This window comes from Rhipicephalus microplus, chromosome 4 (genome assembly GCF_043290135.1).
Source record: "Rhipicephalus microplus isolate Deutch F79 chromosome 4, USDA_Rmic, whole genome shotgun sequence".
Lineage (NCBI taxonomy): Eukaryota > Metazoa > Arthropoda > Arachnida > Ixodida > Ixodidae > Rhipicephalus > Rhipicephalus microplus.
Window position 1 is genome coordinate 15,004,192 of NC_134703.1, and position 20,432 is coordinate 15,024,623.

The 20,432-nt window shown below is 44.0% G+C and overlaps 1 protein-coding gene across 1 annotated transcript in view; it reads right to left on the reverse strand.

Moving 5' to 3' along the window:
* Positions 1 to 20,432, reverse strand: part of LOC119171641 (uncharacterized) — a 199,392-nt gene that overhangs the window by 52,389 nt on the left and 126,571 nt on the right. The gene's annotated exons all lie outside the window — the stretch shown is intronic.

A 20,432-nucleotide genomic window follows, 5' to 3' on the forward strand; every position in this document is an offset into this window, starting at 1 on the left:
AATTCACCCTTTAGACTCTATCGGTCATTTCCACTGGTTATAAAGGTAATTGTTTTAGCTTCCCAAATTGCTGCCGTAAATAATGTTTTTAACCGCATCTGAAGATGCTTTCTGCCGGTTGCAAGCAGATACCTTCTTTCTGTCTTTTGAATAACATTGGACACATTTCTTCAAAGACTCTGTAGTGAGCCTTGCCATTACGCATACCCGCCAACCTGAAGATCTTTCGTATTTTCTTTGTGACAAATAAATCAAAAAAGGACAGAGAAGGTGAACGGATATATCAGTTAGCACGTTAAAACTGCAATTGCAACAAAACAGGAATATCTTGGTAATATAAAAAAATGCCAGCATATCCACGGAGTGAATGATGGAGAGTGGGGCGAAGAATTCGTCCGTCCATTCGTTCTTGCTTCCGTCCGTCCATGCGTCCGTCAGTGTGACCGTCCATGCGTCCATCAGCCCGTCCGTGCGTGCGTCTGTTCGTGCGTCCGTCCCTGCGTTCGTCCACGCAGCCGCCCCTGCGTCCGTTCATGCGTCCATCCATGCATCTGTCTATGTGTCCGTTCGTCCATCTATTAAACACTCCAAGTACCACCATCTCGCATCTTTTCATCATATATTCCCCATATAGAAGCACCGCCATCCAGCGGACATTCCAAGGACTAAACGAGAGGTGGCCCACGCACACTTTCTTACGGCTTGCGCTTCGGGTCCACTTCCCACCTTTAACCACCTCGAGCTCATGGTATATACTAGTTCACTGTATTCATGGCACTGCGGCCGAACTCTCGCTAAACCTTTCGAAAACCAAGGAGGTTACGGCCAGCGAGTATGACGTAGCAAACTTTTTCAGTCAGATAGTGCTCAATGTACATGCCAATGGCTGCTAATGGGAAATGAGAGGCGGAGAATTTGGCTTTTACTTTCTAACGGCTTGCGCTTCGTATCTACTTCCTATTTTTAACCACCTCGAGTTCATTCATGGTATATACAAGTTCATTGTACTCATGGCACTGCGGCTCAACGCTCGCTAAACATTTCTAAAGCTAAGCAGGTTACACCCAGCGAGTATAACGTTGCAACCCTTTCTTGTCAGATACTGCTCAATGTACACGCCAATGGCTGCTAATGGTGATCGCAGTCTGCGCGTTAACTAAAAGCCAAATGCTCCTGTCTCTCATTCCCCATTAGCAGCCATTGACATGTACATTGAGCACTATTTTTTATTGTTAAACAACGCACAGAAGAAGTCTCCACCGGCACCACCTTGGAGGTCAAAATGTTATACTTGTTACATACTACGGAAGACGAACGGGTGCCAATTTAAGGAGCTTCGCCCCTTAAAGAAACAAACGAACCAGTTTGCAGAGAGAATAAAAAGAATATGTCCCCACCTCCCCGAAGAGAATCGTGGGAAAATGCCGATGGATTGCGTAGCGTACACAACGGATTTTCGCACGTGAGAACCCAGCGTTAGAACAATATTGTTTTGTTTTGTTTTTATGCCGTGCAGCCAATAGCGCCGTTCATCACACGAGGTGCTTTTCTGTCGCGAGAAACGCGGCATGCGATTCCAGCTCTAGTAGCTACATGCATGGTTAAAAAATACTACCAAGTGAACAAAACCAACAGCCTTCTCGGTTCGGCGTTGGCGTTTCACCGCGGCGTGTGGAGGACACATTTTCAGATGTTCTTGAGAGGCGCCCAGCCAGCGAACGGTGAGAGAGTGAGGCGCGAGCGGCAATGAAAGTGAGGCGCAGGGAGGAGAGAGAGTGAACAGCGAGAGGAGCGGCGAAGCACTGCACTTACCCTCTCTTGCGCTCTTTCGCACCACATGCTCCGGTTGCTAGGGGCGAGGATAAGCGCGTGCGCCCGCCACTGTTCCTATGGGATAGGGAGTGAGAGCGCAGAAATAACACCTGCCGGCACGTGGACACCACTGCGGATGCCGCGGACAACGCCGGATGCCTGACATAGCCCGACTAAGAAATTACACAAAATAAAAAGCGCAATAAATGGTAGCAAATACATTCTTTGGTGATCACCCATAAAAACTCCGTGTATATTTAACTAAAAACTGCTTAAGGCGCCTCCAGTAGCTTGCCATGGGCACATGTGGTGAACCTCTTTGAAAGGTGCGTAACTACTAGAGTTGGGGAGCAGACACACCAATAGGTAATGAACGTAATAGCTAAGCGATCGTTGAAGAAGACAAATGAGCGGGGCTGTAATTGCGAACAATCCTCTTGATTAAGTATGAACCATAAGAGGAGGATGTGAAGAAGAAGAATAGCATGCGCTGTTTTGCGGGGCCTTGCACTGCTTTTGCCTGCGGTAAATCTTCATCCCGATCTGATCGCATCAATAAATTTCATCAATAACCTTGTCATATATGGAGGTTACTAAGATGTCCCGGTTTGTCATGGAGCTTCGTTCTCGCAAGTTGACAGCGGGGCTATCTGGCAGCATGGCCGAAGCACTCCCTTCCCAGCCACTTTCACCGGTTTGGAGTAGAATATCCTTGGTTTACGCGGAAACCTGTTTTTGAAATTTTTATAGCATTTCTTTTTTTCTAGAATAACTGTTAAAATAATCTATAAACCACGCAATATTGAAACTAGAAGCCCCGTCTTTCGCAGCATATACTGTTTTTTAAGAATAAACAGCAAGCATGAACACAATACTAAAAAATTAATTTACGCGTTTTTTCAACCAACGTGGGTGCTTGTTTGTCACTAGTCCTGCGCTTCATGAATCATTTCATGGCTACTGTTAAAATACAAGCCAAGTATCTAGCACGATGGTTATATCTTGCTTTGGAAAACAGACACATTTTACATGAGAAGCTTCTGTGATAGCACCAAGCGGGCTTTTTGAAAAGTTATGACAAATCAGGATAAGCCAACAGGTTGAACGCTGTGAAGACTGTAACTCAAACTGCATACACGTCTCGACTTCGAAGTTCAAGATCAGTCTACCTGTCTTTCCTCCCGAGTATCATTCACCGTAGTGCACTTCTGACGTGTACTGCACAGCATTTCCTTTTTTTTTTATCAAAACTTGTTTTTGTGGAATGTCGCAGGGGCTGCGCCTTTTTGTGCTTAATAGCTGAAGTGTATGTCACTGCACATTACCAAACAAAAGTAGAAGAGCTGACGACTTACTTCTAAATGAATCTACCACGCTTCTTATGAGAACCTGTCCGAGTTTATTAGTGTTCATTGGAACTCTCCTACATGTTTTAATAAAAAAACAACAACAACAGACAGGAAGTTTCAGATAGAGTCCCGTTCAAGTTTTTTGCGCCATGCTCGTCGGCTATAGGCTGAAGTTTGTAAAAGCAAAAAGGGACTGTTTTTTTTTTTTCATACCTCACTATTCTACGCCCTTACAAACACAATTTCTGAATTTCCTGTATTTATTTAGTTTTTTTGGTCAGTTTTTTTTAGGTATTAACAATATTTCAGTCGTCACAGTGTGTAGGGTTGAGAAAATTGACGGAGAAGCGCTCAGTAGTCACTGGCCATTCCGCTACAACGGGGATGAAAACGACGGAGGAACGATGCGCCAAGAGCACGTGGCGCTCTTCCACGGTCGGCTTTTAGAAGTCGCTCTCGAGAGGAGCGGGCTTTCCCGGGGAACTTCGCAGGTTGCGTGCAGAGATGTAAAGTAAAACAAGCGAGTCCCATTAACGTGAAAAATGACTGAGCCCCGGTACGCCGAGCGGCTGGCCGCGCAGGTTTCGCTGCTGCACACACAGATGGCGTGGATGCTTCAGCCGGAAAGTATGCGTCACATTTCGAGGAGCCCCATAGACGAAGAACGAGATTAGCGTGGCCGGAACTTGGTGCGGCTCCCGTGAAGAATGAGCTGTCGCTGAAGATGATATGGTGTTGGCCGTTTATAATCTTCAACCTGACGGCTGGGTTGATGATGGAGCCACGGAGAGCGTAATAACGTGGAGGGGGGGGGGGGGGGGGAGGGAAGAGAAGGTAGTATTCGCATTGCGATCTTTATGACGAGCGTGTGCGCGAAGTTGCTGTTTTCTTCTGTTTTAAGCGGCTGTCTTACGCTGCCATCAACGTCTGTTGTCGTAGCTCGGTGTATAGCACAGGCATAAAAACAAATGCAGAAAGCATAATCATTTGAGCGTGTGCTCATGCTATATAAAGAAATCTTCCTGTTGTTCTTCGAGTGCCTTGATGATGATGAGAAAGCAGTCCAAACCACATAGCATGGTCGTTTGAGCCCGCGCTTTCAGCAACGAGATGTCTTCTTCCTCCCGTACATCAAGTTCATTGATGATATTACAAATAAATCAAAAACACAAAAGTCTAGAAAGTACGGAAAGTAAGAAAAAGAGAACGAAGGGCGGGAAAGAGAGAGAGGTTGCCCATAGAGCTCCGCTCTTCCTTTAGGCCCCAAGCTGCCTCATTTATCTTCTTTCTTTTTGTTTACTGGGCCACTTTGCTGAAATGTTTCAGGGCTGCAACACTGAATTTTAACAACAAGTTACAGTAGATGCAGTTCTTTAGAATGCGTGTACACTTCTTTGCCCATATGCAAATAATACCCTCTACGCTACATCAGTCCCTCTCCCTGTCTTTAACTCCTCTGATCTGGCATCCACGACTTACTGCACTTCACACGTTACCTGCTCACGCCAGACAGTTACAGCTTGCTGGTGTGGACTGCAATGTACCTGTTGATCATCAAGAAAAAAATGTCCTTTTCGCTGCCTCATTTTGTGTTCATGTAATTCTCTAAATATGCAACCACTTACTATGCTAGTGGTTACGTTACTAATGGTGCTAATTGAGTACTGCGTCCAGAAAGTCGGACTCGACGGTCACCTCACGGATCAATGTAAAGCTGTTTTGTGACTTCAGTTATCGATTTATACACTTGGAGCCTTTCGCGGTGGTGGCTGCTCACGGCGCCAACAAAGCAGCCGCGGCGACAGACGTCACGTACATGCTTGGGGCCCCTCAACACCCTATCGGTCACTCCTGACACATCCATAGCGGCCGCGCCCTGCGGCACGAGCGAAGTAAAAACAGAAAGAAATAGACGAACACAACACGGATACAAATTCAGGGCGTGTGCTCGCTCGCTCCTTGACGTAGGAGCACAAGAACAATGCAAATCGCCGCTCGCATTATATGTACGCCCTGACTGAGCAAGCGTGCGGGCAGTGTGCCCCACTGGGCCGTCGTACCTTGCTTCCGCGATATACTATCCGCTCGGTGCGTTTTAATTGCGAGAGATCGCGCCGCCTCACGCTTTCTCACGCGACTTTGGCTTACCTTATCACCTTGGGCTGATCTGGTACGCTTTCCGCCCCGTCCCGGAACGCAGCACGTCATTGAGCCTCACGACGGACGCATCGCCCCGAGGCCTATAGGCACGCGCACGCACGCAGCTTAGCATCTGGGCCGAAAATTATACGGGCTACCTGGAAACGCGATGATTCTTCAAACGTGGGCACACGACCAGTAGCTCACGCGCGAGAGCCCACGAACGCGAAGTATACAGCGATGGCGTTATACAAGTATGTAATTGCTGTCGGCGTCCAGCGGCCGTTCTCGTTCAAGCTACGGATCCGTGAATTGCAGCTTAATAGCAGGTATGTTGTAGCGAAAAGTTGCGCACTCACGCAGCCTTTCCACTGCCGCAGCAAGGAAAACGGCAGTCTGTTGTAGTTACATTCTTTTTCAGGGTGTTTTGGTGGCACGTTCAGAATGCGGAAGAACCTGCGACGATTAATTAGTTGTTACACATAAATTCATACAGTGAACAAAGCCAACGAATAACAATGGAACATTGTTTGTTTAACACGTTCTACCTATAGATAGAATACGACCTTTATATTTGCCTAGTGCTGCCCGTATTTGATAGACTCTCCACTATGTAACAACAAACACCGCTAAAGCTGCTGCCGGAGCAATGGTTGTCGACTGTTTTGTGCAAAACTATTACATACGCACTACGACGCAATTGAATTAAACCTACAACAACGAACCTTCTTATAGAGGATTTTCTTACTTATTTTTGCCACTGGGGCGGCGGCTACGCTTAAGCTCATTCAGTGACGGCGTGACGGTTTCTGCCCCAAGCACTATTGAGAGCCCCCTGTAATTATGGGCACCCTCGCCTGGACTCCCTATCACACCTGCGTGTGAGAGTTGTCCCTGCAGCCTTTTATGCATTCGCGAAGAGCCACCAAGGTTGAAAGTTACGGTGCCCTTACTCCCGTACGCCTCGATACAGCGAAAATAAGTTCACAAAGAGATATACTCAGCCTCTGCTGTCGACGCTAAAACAATGTGATGCTCCCACGGCACATGCAAAGCATCGCGCTCTGTTCATCACTAAACATTACACCTAAAAAATTGGTAATGGTTTAGCCGCTGTTGTAACAAGTAGCTGCGTTGCTAAGCTCGAGGACGTCGGTTCGATACCCGGCCACGATGACCGTATTTCAACCACACCTAAATGCAAAACGCCAATCTACTTGTATTTAGGTGCACGTTAGACTGGTCTAAATTAATCCAGATGCCCTCCACTGCAACGCTCAATGTCCAAGTGCTGAGAAGAGGTTCGCTCATAAATCTCGAGTTTCAGCGAGCTTCGATCATTGCATGCGCCGGCAATAAAATACTGTTTTTATCAGTCCTCTCCCTGTTGCTCTGGGGAGGAATGACACATGAGTTAAACGAATCGCTTAAAAATCTCATTTTTTTCAATTAAGAACTTGTTGCTGGGTGACTTGGTGATTGCATAACATAGAGATTGTGCTAAAAAAAGACGAACACATGTAAGAGACAGGACAGGCGCTACTAACGACTGGTTCATTGCAAGCGTTCCATCAAAATGTACAGCACATCACTGCACAGATGTATTGAGCGCATATGAAAAGCGACAGCGCTCATAGGCTACGGGTGTATTATATATATAAAAAAGGTAAGTGTTGCCGCCTTTGATATGGGCTTGCTACACCTGCGCAGCGTTGAGCTGTACATTCGTCTTTTAGAGCGCAAAAATCATATTGTTGTGTGTTTTTTCTCGTTCTCAAAATTTCAATTTTGCACGAACCCCTGCCATGTGGTATCGTTTCCACCTCCAGCAAGATACTCTCATTAATTAACTAAGTATTATCGATCTTACTACGTTGTTCTTTGCCACCGATTATAATGACACAAAATCAGAATAACGAGAAGGAGCTCTCGACTATAAGCTGTTTATTTACACGTGTTTTCTTGTTTGTATCAGAAGGGATGCCATTTCAATTCTCACAAAAATATTCATGCTTGCACGTTAAATTACCCTGCTCATTGCATAATTAGGTGTTGCTGCTGCAATCTGCGAAGTTAGCTTCTTCCCGAATATAAAAGCAATTGCTTTGCTGAAGTGCAGCCACTGACGCGGGCTTCATAGCATAACTGAAGTGTGAATTGAACTAAGAGACATACAGGAAAAGCTGTCCACTTTATACATAACGAAAACCTTATCTTAGTGTCATATACAATGATAAGTTTATTAATCTTATGATTTCAGCCACAAACATAGCATATTTTTGTGTTCACCACCAAATGCTATACCAATTTTCACTAATGTACGCCGTATACATAAAAAATTAATGTATCAGTGATTATGCCGTCACCTTCTCTTCAAATGTGACGGTCGCAGTGTTTTCTATTGCAGAGATTTGAAGATTTAAAAAACTCACACGTATTGGTTGCTTTTGTTGCGATAATTCAGGGATCGAACAGCGTTATTCCTGTTTCTTAGGCACAATTCATCGCCGTTAAAAGGATGGCAGGCAAGGTAGACATCCTTATTAAGAACAAATTGCTCGTCAGTTATTCACTGCTTTCTTACTGCTACCAAGCGCCAAACAAGTTCCGTTATTTGTTAAGTCAAAGAAATTCTGTGTAACCTAGTTTCAACATGCACTTTTGACCGAGTTGTAAACTACTTCGAGGTAATAACAGTATTATTTTCATATCCACCTTTCGCCTGCCAAGTAATGAATGGTTAAAAAAATACGCCCGCTTTCTTAACTATTGCAAGTGACCCCACCGCGGTGGTCTAGTGCATAAGGCGCCTGGCTGCTGACCCACAGGTCGCGGGATCGAGTCCCGGCTGCGGCGGCTGCATTTTCTATGGGGGCGAAAATGCTGTAGGCCCGTGTACTCTGAATTGTGCGCACGCTAAAAAACCCCAGATGGTCGAAATTTCCAGAGCCCCCCACATGGCGTTTCTTATAGCTATATGATGGTTTTGGGACGTCAAACCCCAAATATCCTCTCTAATTGCATTGTCTTAATGCAAGATCACAGAACAAGATCCTCGGACCTTCTCCGTGACCTTAGGCCACAGTTTCGTGCATGCGCAAGGCCACGACTGCTTTTTTGTGTTCCTTGAAGACGACCAGACTTCACGAGCGCTTGCAAACAATCAGCGCGAGTTTGTGTTGTCTGTGTTTGCACTATCGCGGTTCACTTATTTTTAATTTGTTTGTTGTCGTGTATCATATCTATCTTTCTCTTCTCCCTCCCCCCTCCCTGTGCAGGGTAACACACCAAGAAAAGCTAAATGCGTCTATAGTTTTTTGTAGTTTCTCTGACTCATTTTCTCCGTCTCAGCTTAGCAGTTTGCTGTTTCACAGCCTCGCATATACTGCCGCCCAACGCCGTTTCACACGCTTACCGTCTTGTATAAACGTCATTATGCACGGTATATTCACAAGAGCATCGCCTAGGCAATCACGACGGCCTCCGACTGGCGCGCCCGCCACTGCGCATAATGCAGCGATCCGGCAGCGTCGTCCAAGACAAATTACACCCTTTAAGAGTTCTCCGGGCAGGAGGGAAAGGCGATAGCTTCGCAGCTGCGTCGGAGTCTTCGGAAAGCGATCGTGGCGATTCTGCTTTCTTCAATATCTTGAACCAATAGAAGGCTACTGTTTTCGAGCGTAAGGCGTCTCTGCACCACAGCCTGCCAAACAATTTTTATTAGTAAAACTGCGATTCGGGTGAGTTCGAACATATGCACCCTTGGGTAGTGCAGAACTTCACAACTCACGCTTGTCCTGTGTTTTTTCTTACGCGTTGCCTGGTTGTGGTGCCCTCCCACTTCGATGGCGGCAAAACGCTGGAGTATCGTGTACTGTTCGATGCCATTTCACGCTATATACACCAGGTGGCCGAACTTCTGAACCATTCACTATGCACCGTCCCTTACAATGATATCATGGTTTTGTTAAATTAATCCCTTGATACATTATATTATTATTATTATTATTATTATTATTATTATTATTATTATTATTATTATTATTATTATTATTATTATTATTATTATTATTATTATTATTATTATTGATGTGGTGCGCTATCCATGAATGGACTCGTATATTCTATTCTGTAGTCACGACAGCATTTCATCTGGCCAAACAGGAAGTCTGTCATGGTGTACGATATCGGGTCTCTTGGGCGGGTCTGTTTTATTTACCCTGCCAGTTTTCTGAGGCCTACCACGGGATCAAATGGACATCCATTTAGATTTCACGGATCTCACGGTGAACAGAGACCTCAGTACTCTCAGCTGTCGCATTCTCCTCAAACTTGGATAACTTGCACGTAGCCAAACGCACCCAACGGAGCCGTGCAAGACATGGTGTTATTACATAGATTGGAATATCAGTAAAGCTATTTTTATTGGTAATGACCACTTTTCAAGCGCTATAAATGCGAGCTAAGCAAACCGTGCTCACAAATTACATAAATATGATACTCTAATTGCACAGTTTTCAATTTATGGCCTACAAACAACCGGGGGAAATGGAAGATGAAGGGAAAGCAAGTTTCAGAAAGAGCTACGAATTCCCGGTGATTAAATTCTCAAATTTGTCTCAACTCTATGGTATAGCCACTAGCTCTCATTAGCGAGACGATGCCTAAGCAGAGTTGAAGGCCGTGCTGTGAACGTGTGCGCTGAGAGAAAACTATACACGCAAAATTATTTTTCACTTAACCACAAGGAGGAAACTAGGGGCAGGTTTTTCTTGGTATAGATTCAGTTTCGACGGTCGGCGCTTTCGCAGAGCAAGAACAGGCCCGCCGCACGCGTTCCCGATCAGTGTGACCGAGATCGTGCCCAGGCCCAAAGAAGAGGTCGAACGGCGAGCAGCAGCAGAACACCACGCCGAACAACGGTCGGCGTGAATCTCATCGCAAAAGCCCATCTGAGAGATGCCAGCCCATACTACGCGCTCGTGGGCGCCCCCAAATGCAAAGCGTGGTGCGTGGCCTTGGCCGACGAGCTGGGCGCGCGCCTATGTGAGAGAATCGAGGGCGGGACAGAGGTCGTCCAACACGGGCACGCCACGGCCCGTATAGCGGGAATATAGATACCCGTTTATAGACACCGCTTAAATGGCACACGTATTCATGTCTGCATACATCTGACCAAAAATAATCAACAGCGAACATTTGCACAGAGATGAAAAAATCATTATAGTTACCAAAGCGTTCACTATCACGCTGCGATACGCTAAACTTCGGGTTAACTATGATAAAGTGACCTACCACGAAACACGTTGGTGCCGAGTTCAAATACCAACCACATGGAGTTTTACGAAAGTCACAAGAAACATTACTAAAAAAAAAAACTGTATTTTCCCAGCAGCTTCACGTCAGCAGCGCATGAATGAAAATCTTTCTCATTGTCGTAAACGCTACTCTGTTGAGAAGGTTTCGTGCTAACCTAGTTGCCATCGTACATTTTAGGCGTCAGAAATGCTGATTCTTGTAAGCATATTGATGAAATCAGCATGTATCATTTTGTCAAAAATACGAAATGGGGAAATTCACATGTCACCCTTAGCTACAGCGTGTGCGATTGGTTCTCCATAAAGACATTAGCAGACTATGCTCAAATTTTCTCAGAAGACTGCGTACCCTAAAGCGCTCGGTCAGTGCGCCATCTGTTTAAAAAAAATTGCAGGGGCAACTGGTGCGATGAAACTACTCAGTGCGGTCGACGCTTCCAGACACTCAACAGTTCACTTGAAGTATTCTTCAAGTAGATTTTAAGTCACGCAGAAGATTAATGACGCAATTTTGTTCTCTCCCCTTTCTGTTCTTATTGTTGTTGTTGTTTCTTTCTTTCTTTCTTTTTGTTTACGTTTTGTCAATGCAAGCTATATCCTTACAACACAGATTTTTCTTTTTCTTCTATTCGCATTCCAGTTTATACTAACTGTTCTCGTACCCAATTCACCTACCTTTCTAATTTAATAGCAAAACAACTACACGCAGTTTCTCCCAGTCTTTCTCTCTCACACCACTGGCCTGAATAAAACCACTTTGTGGAAACGCGTACAACCGAAGCCGTTCACCACCCCGTTCTGCACAAACCAATTGCGCACCGACACGCCCGTACACAGACAAGGCCAAGTCCAAGGCAAGCGGCGGTGCACAGACTGGCCACTGCCTTGTCGATTCACAGGTCACGTTTGCGGCCGAGGGCAGCTCCTGCAAGAGTCCGGCTCTCGGACACCAAAGTACGATAGATCGCGCCTGCCCAGATCATACCCCAAAGCGCTGCGTGCAAAGTCGAGGAGCCACACTCGGAGTGCTTATGGGACCGTAAAGAATTTAGCTACATTAAAATGGTTCATCCGAGGGACATCTAGCTCATGGTATTTCTGGCGCTTATTTTTTTTTCAACGCGTACAGCCATGTTTAGGAATAAGTTTTCTAGGCACCAGTCATAGCCATCGTAAGCTGACATGGTCGTAAAAACGATAGTGGGCTTTTTGAAGGCATCGCGACTGAATCTGAATGAAAACTGAAGCGTTCGAAGTGATATTTTCTCCTTCCCTCCTCTAAGTAAGCCTTTAATGATATATTTCTCTCTCTCTCTCTCTCTCTCTCTCTCTATATATATATATATATATATATATATATATATATATATATATATATATATATATATATATATATATATATATATTGTACCGAAACATAGCGGCGCCAGCTCTGTGCCAGCGTGAAAGAAGACGTTGACGTCCGTGTGTGGCTCGTGCTTGCCGGGTTCTTGCCTGTACCAGCTTCTTGCGGCTAACGCTTCTTGAATAATAACCTGTGCTTTTACGTGACATCGCTCGTTGCATTTGGTGGAAACGTGCTGGGTAACGTCCTGGAGCTCCGCAGCCGTAAGCTACCATCTGGTTCCGCGATGACCAAGCGCGTCGTCTTCCTTCTCTACCCGCGCGCTTCCCTTGTTTTTGCAGGTAGTGACACTTCGTATCAATATATATATATATATATATATATATATATATATATATATATATATATATATATATATATATTTATATATATATATATATATATATATATATATATATATATTCATGTGTGTGGTGTGTGTGTGGGTGTGTGATAGAGAGAGAGAAAGTGAGTGAGTGAGAGTGTGAGTGAGTGAAGGGTGGACGCTTCCCGAAACTGTTGCTGTTGCGAAATGAATAATGTTGCGAAATGAATAATCATTTCACTGTTAACGACGCCTCGGCCTCAGGGCTTCTTGAGATGGACCTCGTGTTTTTGCCCTCATTCAGAAATACATTTTTATTCGTTCTCTCCAGGGACCTTCCAATCTTTAACGCTTTACCTGTTGACGCCCAATGGTCAAACGCGCCCATAATAATCGAATGACTATATTCATCCTATAGATAGTTTGTAACAAACAAGAAAAACCCGCAAAGGCAAAACCAGAAATGGGACCCCGTGATTATTGATTCGTGTGTCATTCAACAAGCGCCTTTTTGCCTCTCAGACAGCTTCCTGCATGTTATGCTGAAAAGGTAAGCTATCGCAAAAAAGAAACACTGCGCTGACTAATTGCGCGAACAGAGGTTTTGACACAGTAGAAGCGTTGCTTGTACTGCCAGCTTGTCCGACACTGCCATTACAAGTAACTATAGCACAAAAATCACACATAAACAAGAAACAAACATAAGAGACAAGGACGAGGACATGGTGTTGACTTAGGTCGCCTGCCAAAAGCAGAACTAATGACATTTAATAGCTTGCATATGGCCATCTTACAGCATAATCACCCAGGAATCTCAACAACCTCCGGACTGTTTATTTTCGTCTTACTGGCCGGTGACATATGCCACATAGCAAAAAAAAAAAAGTGAATGCTAACCTTGCTATAGAGACGCCGTTGGCGATATAGCTCAACTCCCGATAATAGCAGCGAATGTATAAGAAGGACATGAGGGAAGGTAAAATATTTTATTGCGCAATTTCTTTCTTCTTCTTTTCTTGTATGCTGTAGCACGGACGTCGACTAAAGTAAAAATGTAATAAATCTCACCCCAACCGCTGTCCAGTTCTTATCAAGTGCAGACCAAACTAGACGCTTTACCGCTGTTCTTAACAGTAAGGCAATGCTGGAGTAAGCTTGCGTGCGAATATTTTCTTGCCTACTATTCAGGACCAGGTGCCGCAGCCTACGCAAGACTGCGTTCATGAAACGAATACACTCACTCAGTGTTTTCTAATCTCTTCCGCTTTACAGATGTTTGTTAGCCGTTTTCGTTTGAGATTTCGTTAGGGATTTTAAATTGTGCACTGTACGTTTGTTTGTTTTGTACATTGCTATTTCCGCTTGGACCACATGGCCTGCAGTATGTTGTAAATAAAATCAAATCAAATCAAAACGCGAATATACGTGCTTTCTTCTTTTTTTTTTGTTGCTGCTGTACTTGTTCAAATGATGAAATCGGAGAGTTTGGTTTCATTATGATACATCGGCTACTTCTTTTCACTCAGCAGACAAAATATGCATTAAATAATACCAAGGGCACAAACTTCAATAGAATAGAACATGAGATGTCAAAATACAGCGCAACCAAACATTACATGACAGTACAGGTATGTCTAAAAAGCTCATATGTACACAGGCATTGTAGCACAAGTTCAAATAGAAGTTAGTTCACATATGGCATTTAAGCTCAAGCATTCTGTATTGCTTCACATAAACAGAAAAAAATCAGAGCATATCTATGGACTGAATGATGATGAGTGGGCCGAAGCGTCCGTCAGTACGTCCACGCCTCCGTCCGTCCAGTCGTGCATCTTCTGTGCACCCGTCCGTCCGCCCTCACGTTCGTCCATCCGTCTGTCCGTTCACGCGTTCTTCCGTTCAACTGTCTATCTATTGAGCACTCCGAATACCTCCATCTCGCATCTTTTCATCATACATTCATAATATAGTAGTACCGCCATCCAGCGGACATTCCAAGGACTAAACGAGAAGTGGCTATCTATTACTACTACTACTACTACTACTACTACTACTACTACTACTACTACTACTACTACTACTACTACTACTACTATTACTACTACTTGCATTGCGGACGCACGACCCACGGCATAAGGAGCTTCGCTCCTAACAACAAGATGAGAATTAATAGCACGTTTCATGAAGCGTCTGTAGGTATTCTTTCACAGCGAGTAATATCAGCCAAGAAATAAGCACACGAGGCCGCTAGACTTAAATGTTTAGTGACGTAAGTATTTTTGATTTGTACGAACCAAGGAGCTATATTTTCCATGCCATTTCGCACATACTGCCTACGCAAATTGCTACATCCAGCTTACTGCGGAACTGCATCAGGGCGCCCCTGCACGACGCATGCGCACAGCTTTTTTAAACTGACGAAGACAACGATCGATTGTCTGTAGAATAAACCCGCCTTCACTTTTGGTTCGGGCCTATGTTGGCTGCATTCTTTTACAAGTAATGCCATGCCGCCTTGGAGATGGTCTTATTGCGCGACGATAAATTTTTCGTGCACACTTTCGAACGGTTTAGACGTCGCGGATAGCGGCAGAAAGTGACGACAGTGCTGTGCACTTTACAGCCATGACATGTGAAGGTCTGTAAAAGCCCGACCTTAATGCGATGGTGCAAGCCGGAGACTCGGCGTCTAATGGTTGGGAGCTCTTCCGCCGGCAAACACCATTAGCGACAGCCTACAAAAGAAAAAAAATCTGCTGGCTAAACAAATTTCAGCGCAGTTCTTGTGAGCCTTTTGCATACGCAGAAGAACATTTATTGCGCTAGTGGATCAGATTTTTTTTAGAAAAAGCAGAGCGGCGTAAAACGTGTTAGAGAAGCAAGAAATCCATCTATCTTCGCAGCGGCGCACTTACGAAATTTTGAGTTTCTACAACGAGATTTTGGACGCAAGCGCACTTTACTACCGAAAAGCTCTCGAACATCATTTGATTATCTGTTTCATTTTGTGCAAGCTGGTGAACTTCGAAGCAAAAAGATGTGCTAGAGGTGTTCGCATAAAAAATAAAAAACTATAAAGAATTGGTTACGTACAACAAAGAAAGCGACAGAGCGCAACTGGCAATTGATTTAGCGAAGAGCTTTCTCCGGATTTTCGCAACGTAGAACCACGCGTGTTCAAAAGCCGTGACTTGATCTGAACATCTTCAGGTGATGTTAAATTATCCCCACCAAAGCAATCATCATTGAAAGGATCCTGTCATTGTTTATTCAACTATATACGTATTGAAATCGCGACTGCGCGTGACGTCACTATCTCCCTCACCCGCAGCAGCTGCCGGTTCCTCCCAACACACCTAGGTGGTGTTGCTCCTCCACCCACTCACAACACACTACTTTCTCCCTACACCATGCCCTCCATCCGCAACGCTCGACCACACCTAGAGTTTAAACACTCTTTCGGCTCGTTCATCTGCAATGAAATTTACACAAAACCAAACCAGCCTCTCGTGTCTTTGCGTTTCAAAGAAACGTTTACTCGAGTAAAGGCTACACCATGTTTTGCTTTAAATAGTTCTTCCAGCACCCGCGTTGACGCCCGTTTCAGCCGGGTCAACGGCGTGCGCGCCGCTGCTGCTTCGTATCCCAGCATGGTTTCCATCGGGGAGATGGCCCCTAATTATGTTCGGGCTAATAGAGAGATCTGTCTGACTTTGAAATAAATAAAGTTCTGACTAAAACATACATGAAATGAGATTGAACCGGACGTCTTTTTTGTTTTTGTTTTCTGTAGGCTTAATCGAGAGCTTATGTTGCGATTTGGGTGTCCAAAAAAAGACCTCTGTAGGCTAGCCCCGTTTCCATAACAAGTTACAGCGAAGGCCGTCGCCCTCTCCAGCGCGCTGCCCTCGCAATTGTCACAGTCATCATCCACTTAACGGCAACCTCGCATTACAATCGTTCTTCGGTGGACCTTCACGACACACTCGGTGTGCCAAGCGATTTCCGCAGTCGTGGGGTAAGAAATGGCCGTGAGGAAGGAAGCGAGCGACATTGACAAGCCCATTACGAGTGTCAGATATGTTGCGCCAATTTACACGTCGATTGCATGCTATTAGTCCCCAGATATTCAACGAATCGGCAAGTGCTACGAACAAGTAGATGCTAATAATGCCCAGTGAACAAAAATATGTTTGCATTTGTCGCTGTCATGGTTGTTCAGTAGGCATGCTGCTAGTTTCTTTCCCAGTGCCCCATAAATGATTGCACGGGTGAGACGAGGAATTTTGGATTGCTGACGTGGCATACTAAAGCTCGCTTGTGTCAGGATCAGAATCAGGCAGGTTTTTATTTTCCAACAAAATTGTTGGGAGTTCGTCAGGCGAAAAGCTGAGTCATGCAGCTTGAATGTGCCTGAAGGTCCTTAGTGGGAGCAGTAACATCAAAATTCGCATACATACATGTTTTCAGTATATATTCAGAAAAAGAAGTCTACAATTTTAATGGAATTGAAAAAAAAGAACATAATAAATAACACTTACAAACAAATATTTATAAGAATACGTCTAATGCATGTATAAAAATTAAATGTATTAATGCATTGCTATACATAAAACAGTGGTAGTTACAACATAAATAAAATGACCAGTATAAACATGGCTGTGATGCGCAATGGTATAATACAATGTTTATCGAAACACTTGGGATGAAATACATTAAAAACAAAAAATGCGAAAGTGTGAAAGCTGTTTTCTTTATCCCTTTCTTCATACTTGCAAACGTATATATATTCTCGAATTTGTTTGCGCGTGACAGTATTTCGAATAAATCTTTCTCTTTACAATTTATTGTCGAAGGTAGGGTATGCCCTAGAGATTGCATAAGGTAATACGTGCGCCTGTATGGTACCGACCACATGTGTGACTGCAAGTGCGTGAGCCACTATTTTTGTATTCAAGCCGTGACGTATATTTCTTCAAGAAGGATTTGATATTATCAAAGTCGAAATAAAATGAATATAACAGTCGGTATACGTAGAGACTTGTGAATTTTAGATTAAGCAATAAGGTTTTTTGAAGATCGCGGCTTGAACTTTTCTAAGAGCTGAACATTCCAGAATTAGTAAAAACATTTACAGACTTGTGAAAACGGCCAGGACTAAAAATATCTTGCACCTGTAAGCCATGTTGAAAAGGTAGTGCATGGGTGTATGTAATTCGGTTCAAGCTCCAGATTTGGTTTATGAGCTTGCTCCTGCTGCATTTCTAACCGTTGCGAAAAGTAGCAACTTCATCTTTAGACCTGGCGTAGTGTAGACTCATTTCCTGCAAAAAAAAAAACTTATTCAGGAAAATTAATGACCGCTCTTTCAGAACAGCCACGTCTATATCAGAGAAATTTGAATTTGTACACGTAACTTCATTTACTTATTCGATTTGTGTGCATACATAACACAAATGCACAGAAAAAAATAGGGAGAGCGCAGGATGACTACTGCCACCTGTACGGGCACAACACCTGCCTGCTCCTTCGGGTAGGGTTGACACAGAGGAAAGGAAGGAAAGAGGGAAGAAAAAATAATCGTAAAGTAAAAAAGAAAAAAATTACGCGATCGCAAACCAAATAAAAGGTCACATAAAAAATGTTCACAAACGCGACACTAAGTTCGTTTTCTTCAAGAAAGTTCGAATGGCCCTATTGTTCAAAGGAAAGCATGCAGGCATCAACGCGATAAAAAAATGCAAATCGAATGGCAGCAGCAACTGAAGTTATGATAATTGCCTTTTTTGTTTCATAGGCAAAGCCTGTAGTGGTTACTAAACGCACATTTCAAAGACAGACAAAAGTTCAATTTACGCACGCGTGAGAAAAGAACATGACAGTGGTGATGTAGAGAACTGCTCAGAAGTCCGCAGACAAAGAAGTTTTTACCTCGGTGGGGCCTCTGAAATCGCAATGTTATGGAAATTTTTGTTTTACCTATAAATTGATGAGTTTGCCACGGACACACAAAAGCCTAAAATTGTGTTCTTGGGTTTTTGCACTAAGACACATTAGCGTGCATTTTAAAGCCAACCAGAACTGGTGTGAATGCAGGGCTTTCTTAAGCGTTGTTGAAAGTAAACAAAGCAGAAAAACAATGTTGCTCATATTAGCAAATTAGCCAATAAAGACTGCAAGATAACTACACACTTCGCGAGAAGATGCTTAGTAACTTAGCAAATGCGCGTCGCTGATTGATTGATTCATTGATATGTGGGGTTTAACGTCCGAAAACCACCATATGATTATGAGAGACGCCGTAGCGGAGGGCTCCGGAAATTTCGACCACCTGGGCTTCTGTAACGTGCACCCATATCTGGGCACACGGGCCTACAACATTCCCGCCTCCATCGGAAATGCAGCCGCCGCAACCGGGATCAAATGCGCATCGCGACGCCACCTTCAAGTTAACGCATCAAATATGACACCGTAGATTTCAACAGCATCTCCTATGTTGTTCCTAATAAATATAAATGAAGTATCTTTTTTGTAGGTGGCCACAACGAATTTTAGGAAACTTGGTTCAGCAACAACCCCCGAAATACGAAAGATACGCTTCGAAATCCATGACGTCACGGCCGGCGATTTCGGCGCGAGACATAGAAATTAAGCTTTGCCCTTTCTTTTATCCGGTATTAATAAGCCAATGTGGATAACTCAACGGCATTCAAGTTTTCAGGCTACAATTTATTACTTTAAACAGATAATTTGTTTCACTTTGGTGTCAACTTAAAATTAACGCCACAGGTTGCAGCATTCACCAATTTTGTGACGCGCCACTTACACTCCGCTTTGCTGCTCTTTACCGCGTACATGTCAAAAGCTACTATACCAATTACTTCCCGCCTTAAGACTTGTTTGTGTCTCCAACTGCGTGCTCGCTCTAAGACACATTTTATTATCAGAACGTTTTCACGGCGTTAGAACCCGTAATATACGAGGCAGTAGAAATTACAGCATACCACACAGTTCTATACCCCCCGGGTGCTTCGAGAACAGTTCTACAAGTGTTCTGTGCCACAGCGTTTAGCCGCGCTGTCTGCAAATCGGGCCCGTAAATTGGGATGCAATGTCACGCTTCTGGAAGCGCGTATAACCGACTTTGTCACGCCCGGAGTGAAACACAACTGTGAAGGTTGTGGAAATGCTACCGTATACATAAGCTCTGTAGACCTGGCGTGACGGCTATAATGAATGACAGACAGCGCGGATTATGCACAAACCCGCCATGTTCGCGCCGTTATGACGTTGCGTCATTCAGAGGCTATGAAAGGTGTCATTTCGTCAATGCAAAGATATTGTTCACAAGCGCAGCTACACAAATCGCAAACAGTTGGCACCTGAGTGTGCGCCATGAACTAGCGCTATTAACACTCACTCATTCACCACGTTTTTCGACAGTGTTTTCCTGGCTTGTGGCTCGAGTTATTAAGATAGTCCAGAACGTAAACCGTGGTAGTTGTCCTTGCCGTCGAATTCAGAGGTATGCGCGACAAGAAGTGTCTATACGACCACCTGTAGGCTTCGTACCACCATGTTTACGTAATTCTAAGAATTTTTTTAAAATTCTGTCTCTCCTTTTCGTCTATTGATATCTCACTCAAGTGCAAGACAACAAACATCACACGCGCCTGACTAACTTCTCAGCCTTTTCCGTTCTTCTTTCTCTACTCTCTCTGATACCTTTCTCCTTCCTTCTTTCTCCTTATTAGTTAACGCATAGACAAAAAGTTCTATATACCCTTCAATTTTTGATGCGGCCAATTTATCGCCAGATATCACCCGTCTTTCCAGTTTTAATTGCAGATTACGTGCCTAATTTTTCACTCGGTACTAGTTCATCCTAAAAGCACTGAATTAATTGATTCGTTTACAAGAAATCAGTGAAGTCCAATGATAACACAATAAGAGCGCGTTTCCAGGCAGACAATGATGCAACCTACATCGTAGTACAGTGCTCACAGATTCAAATGGTTCATCAAATTTTCAGGATAACTACAATAATGCGCAATTACTCGAGATAAAAGCCTCATGTCGTGACGAATCTGGTCTCTACATATTAT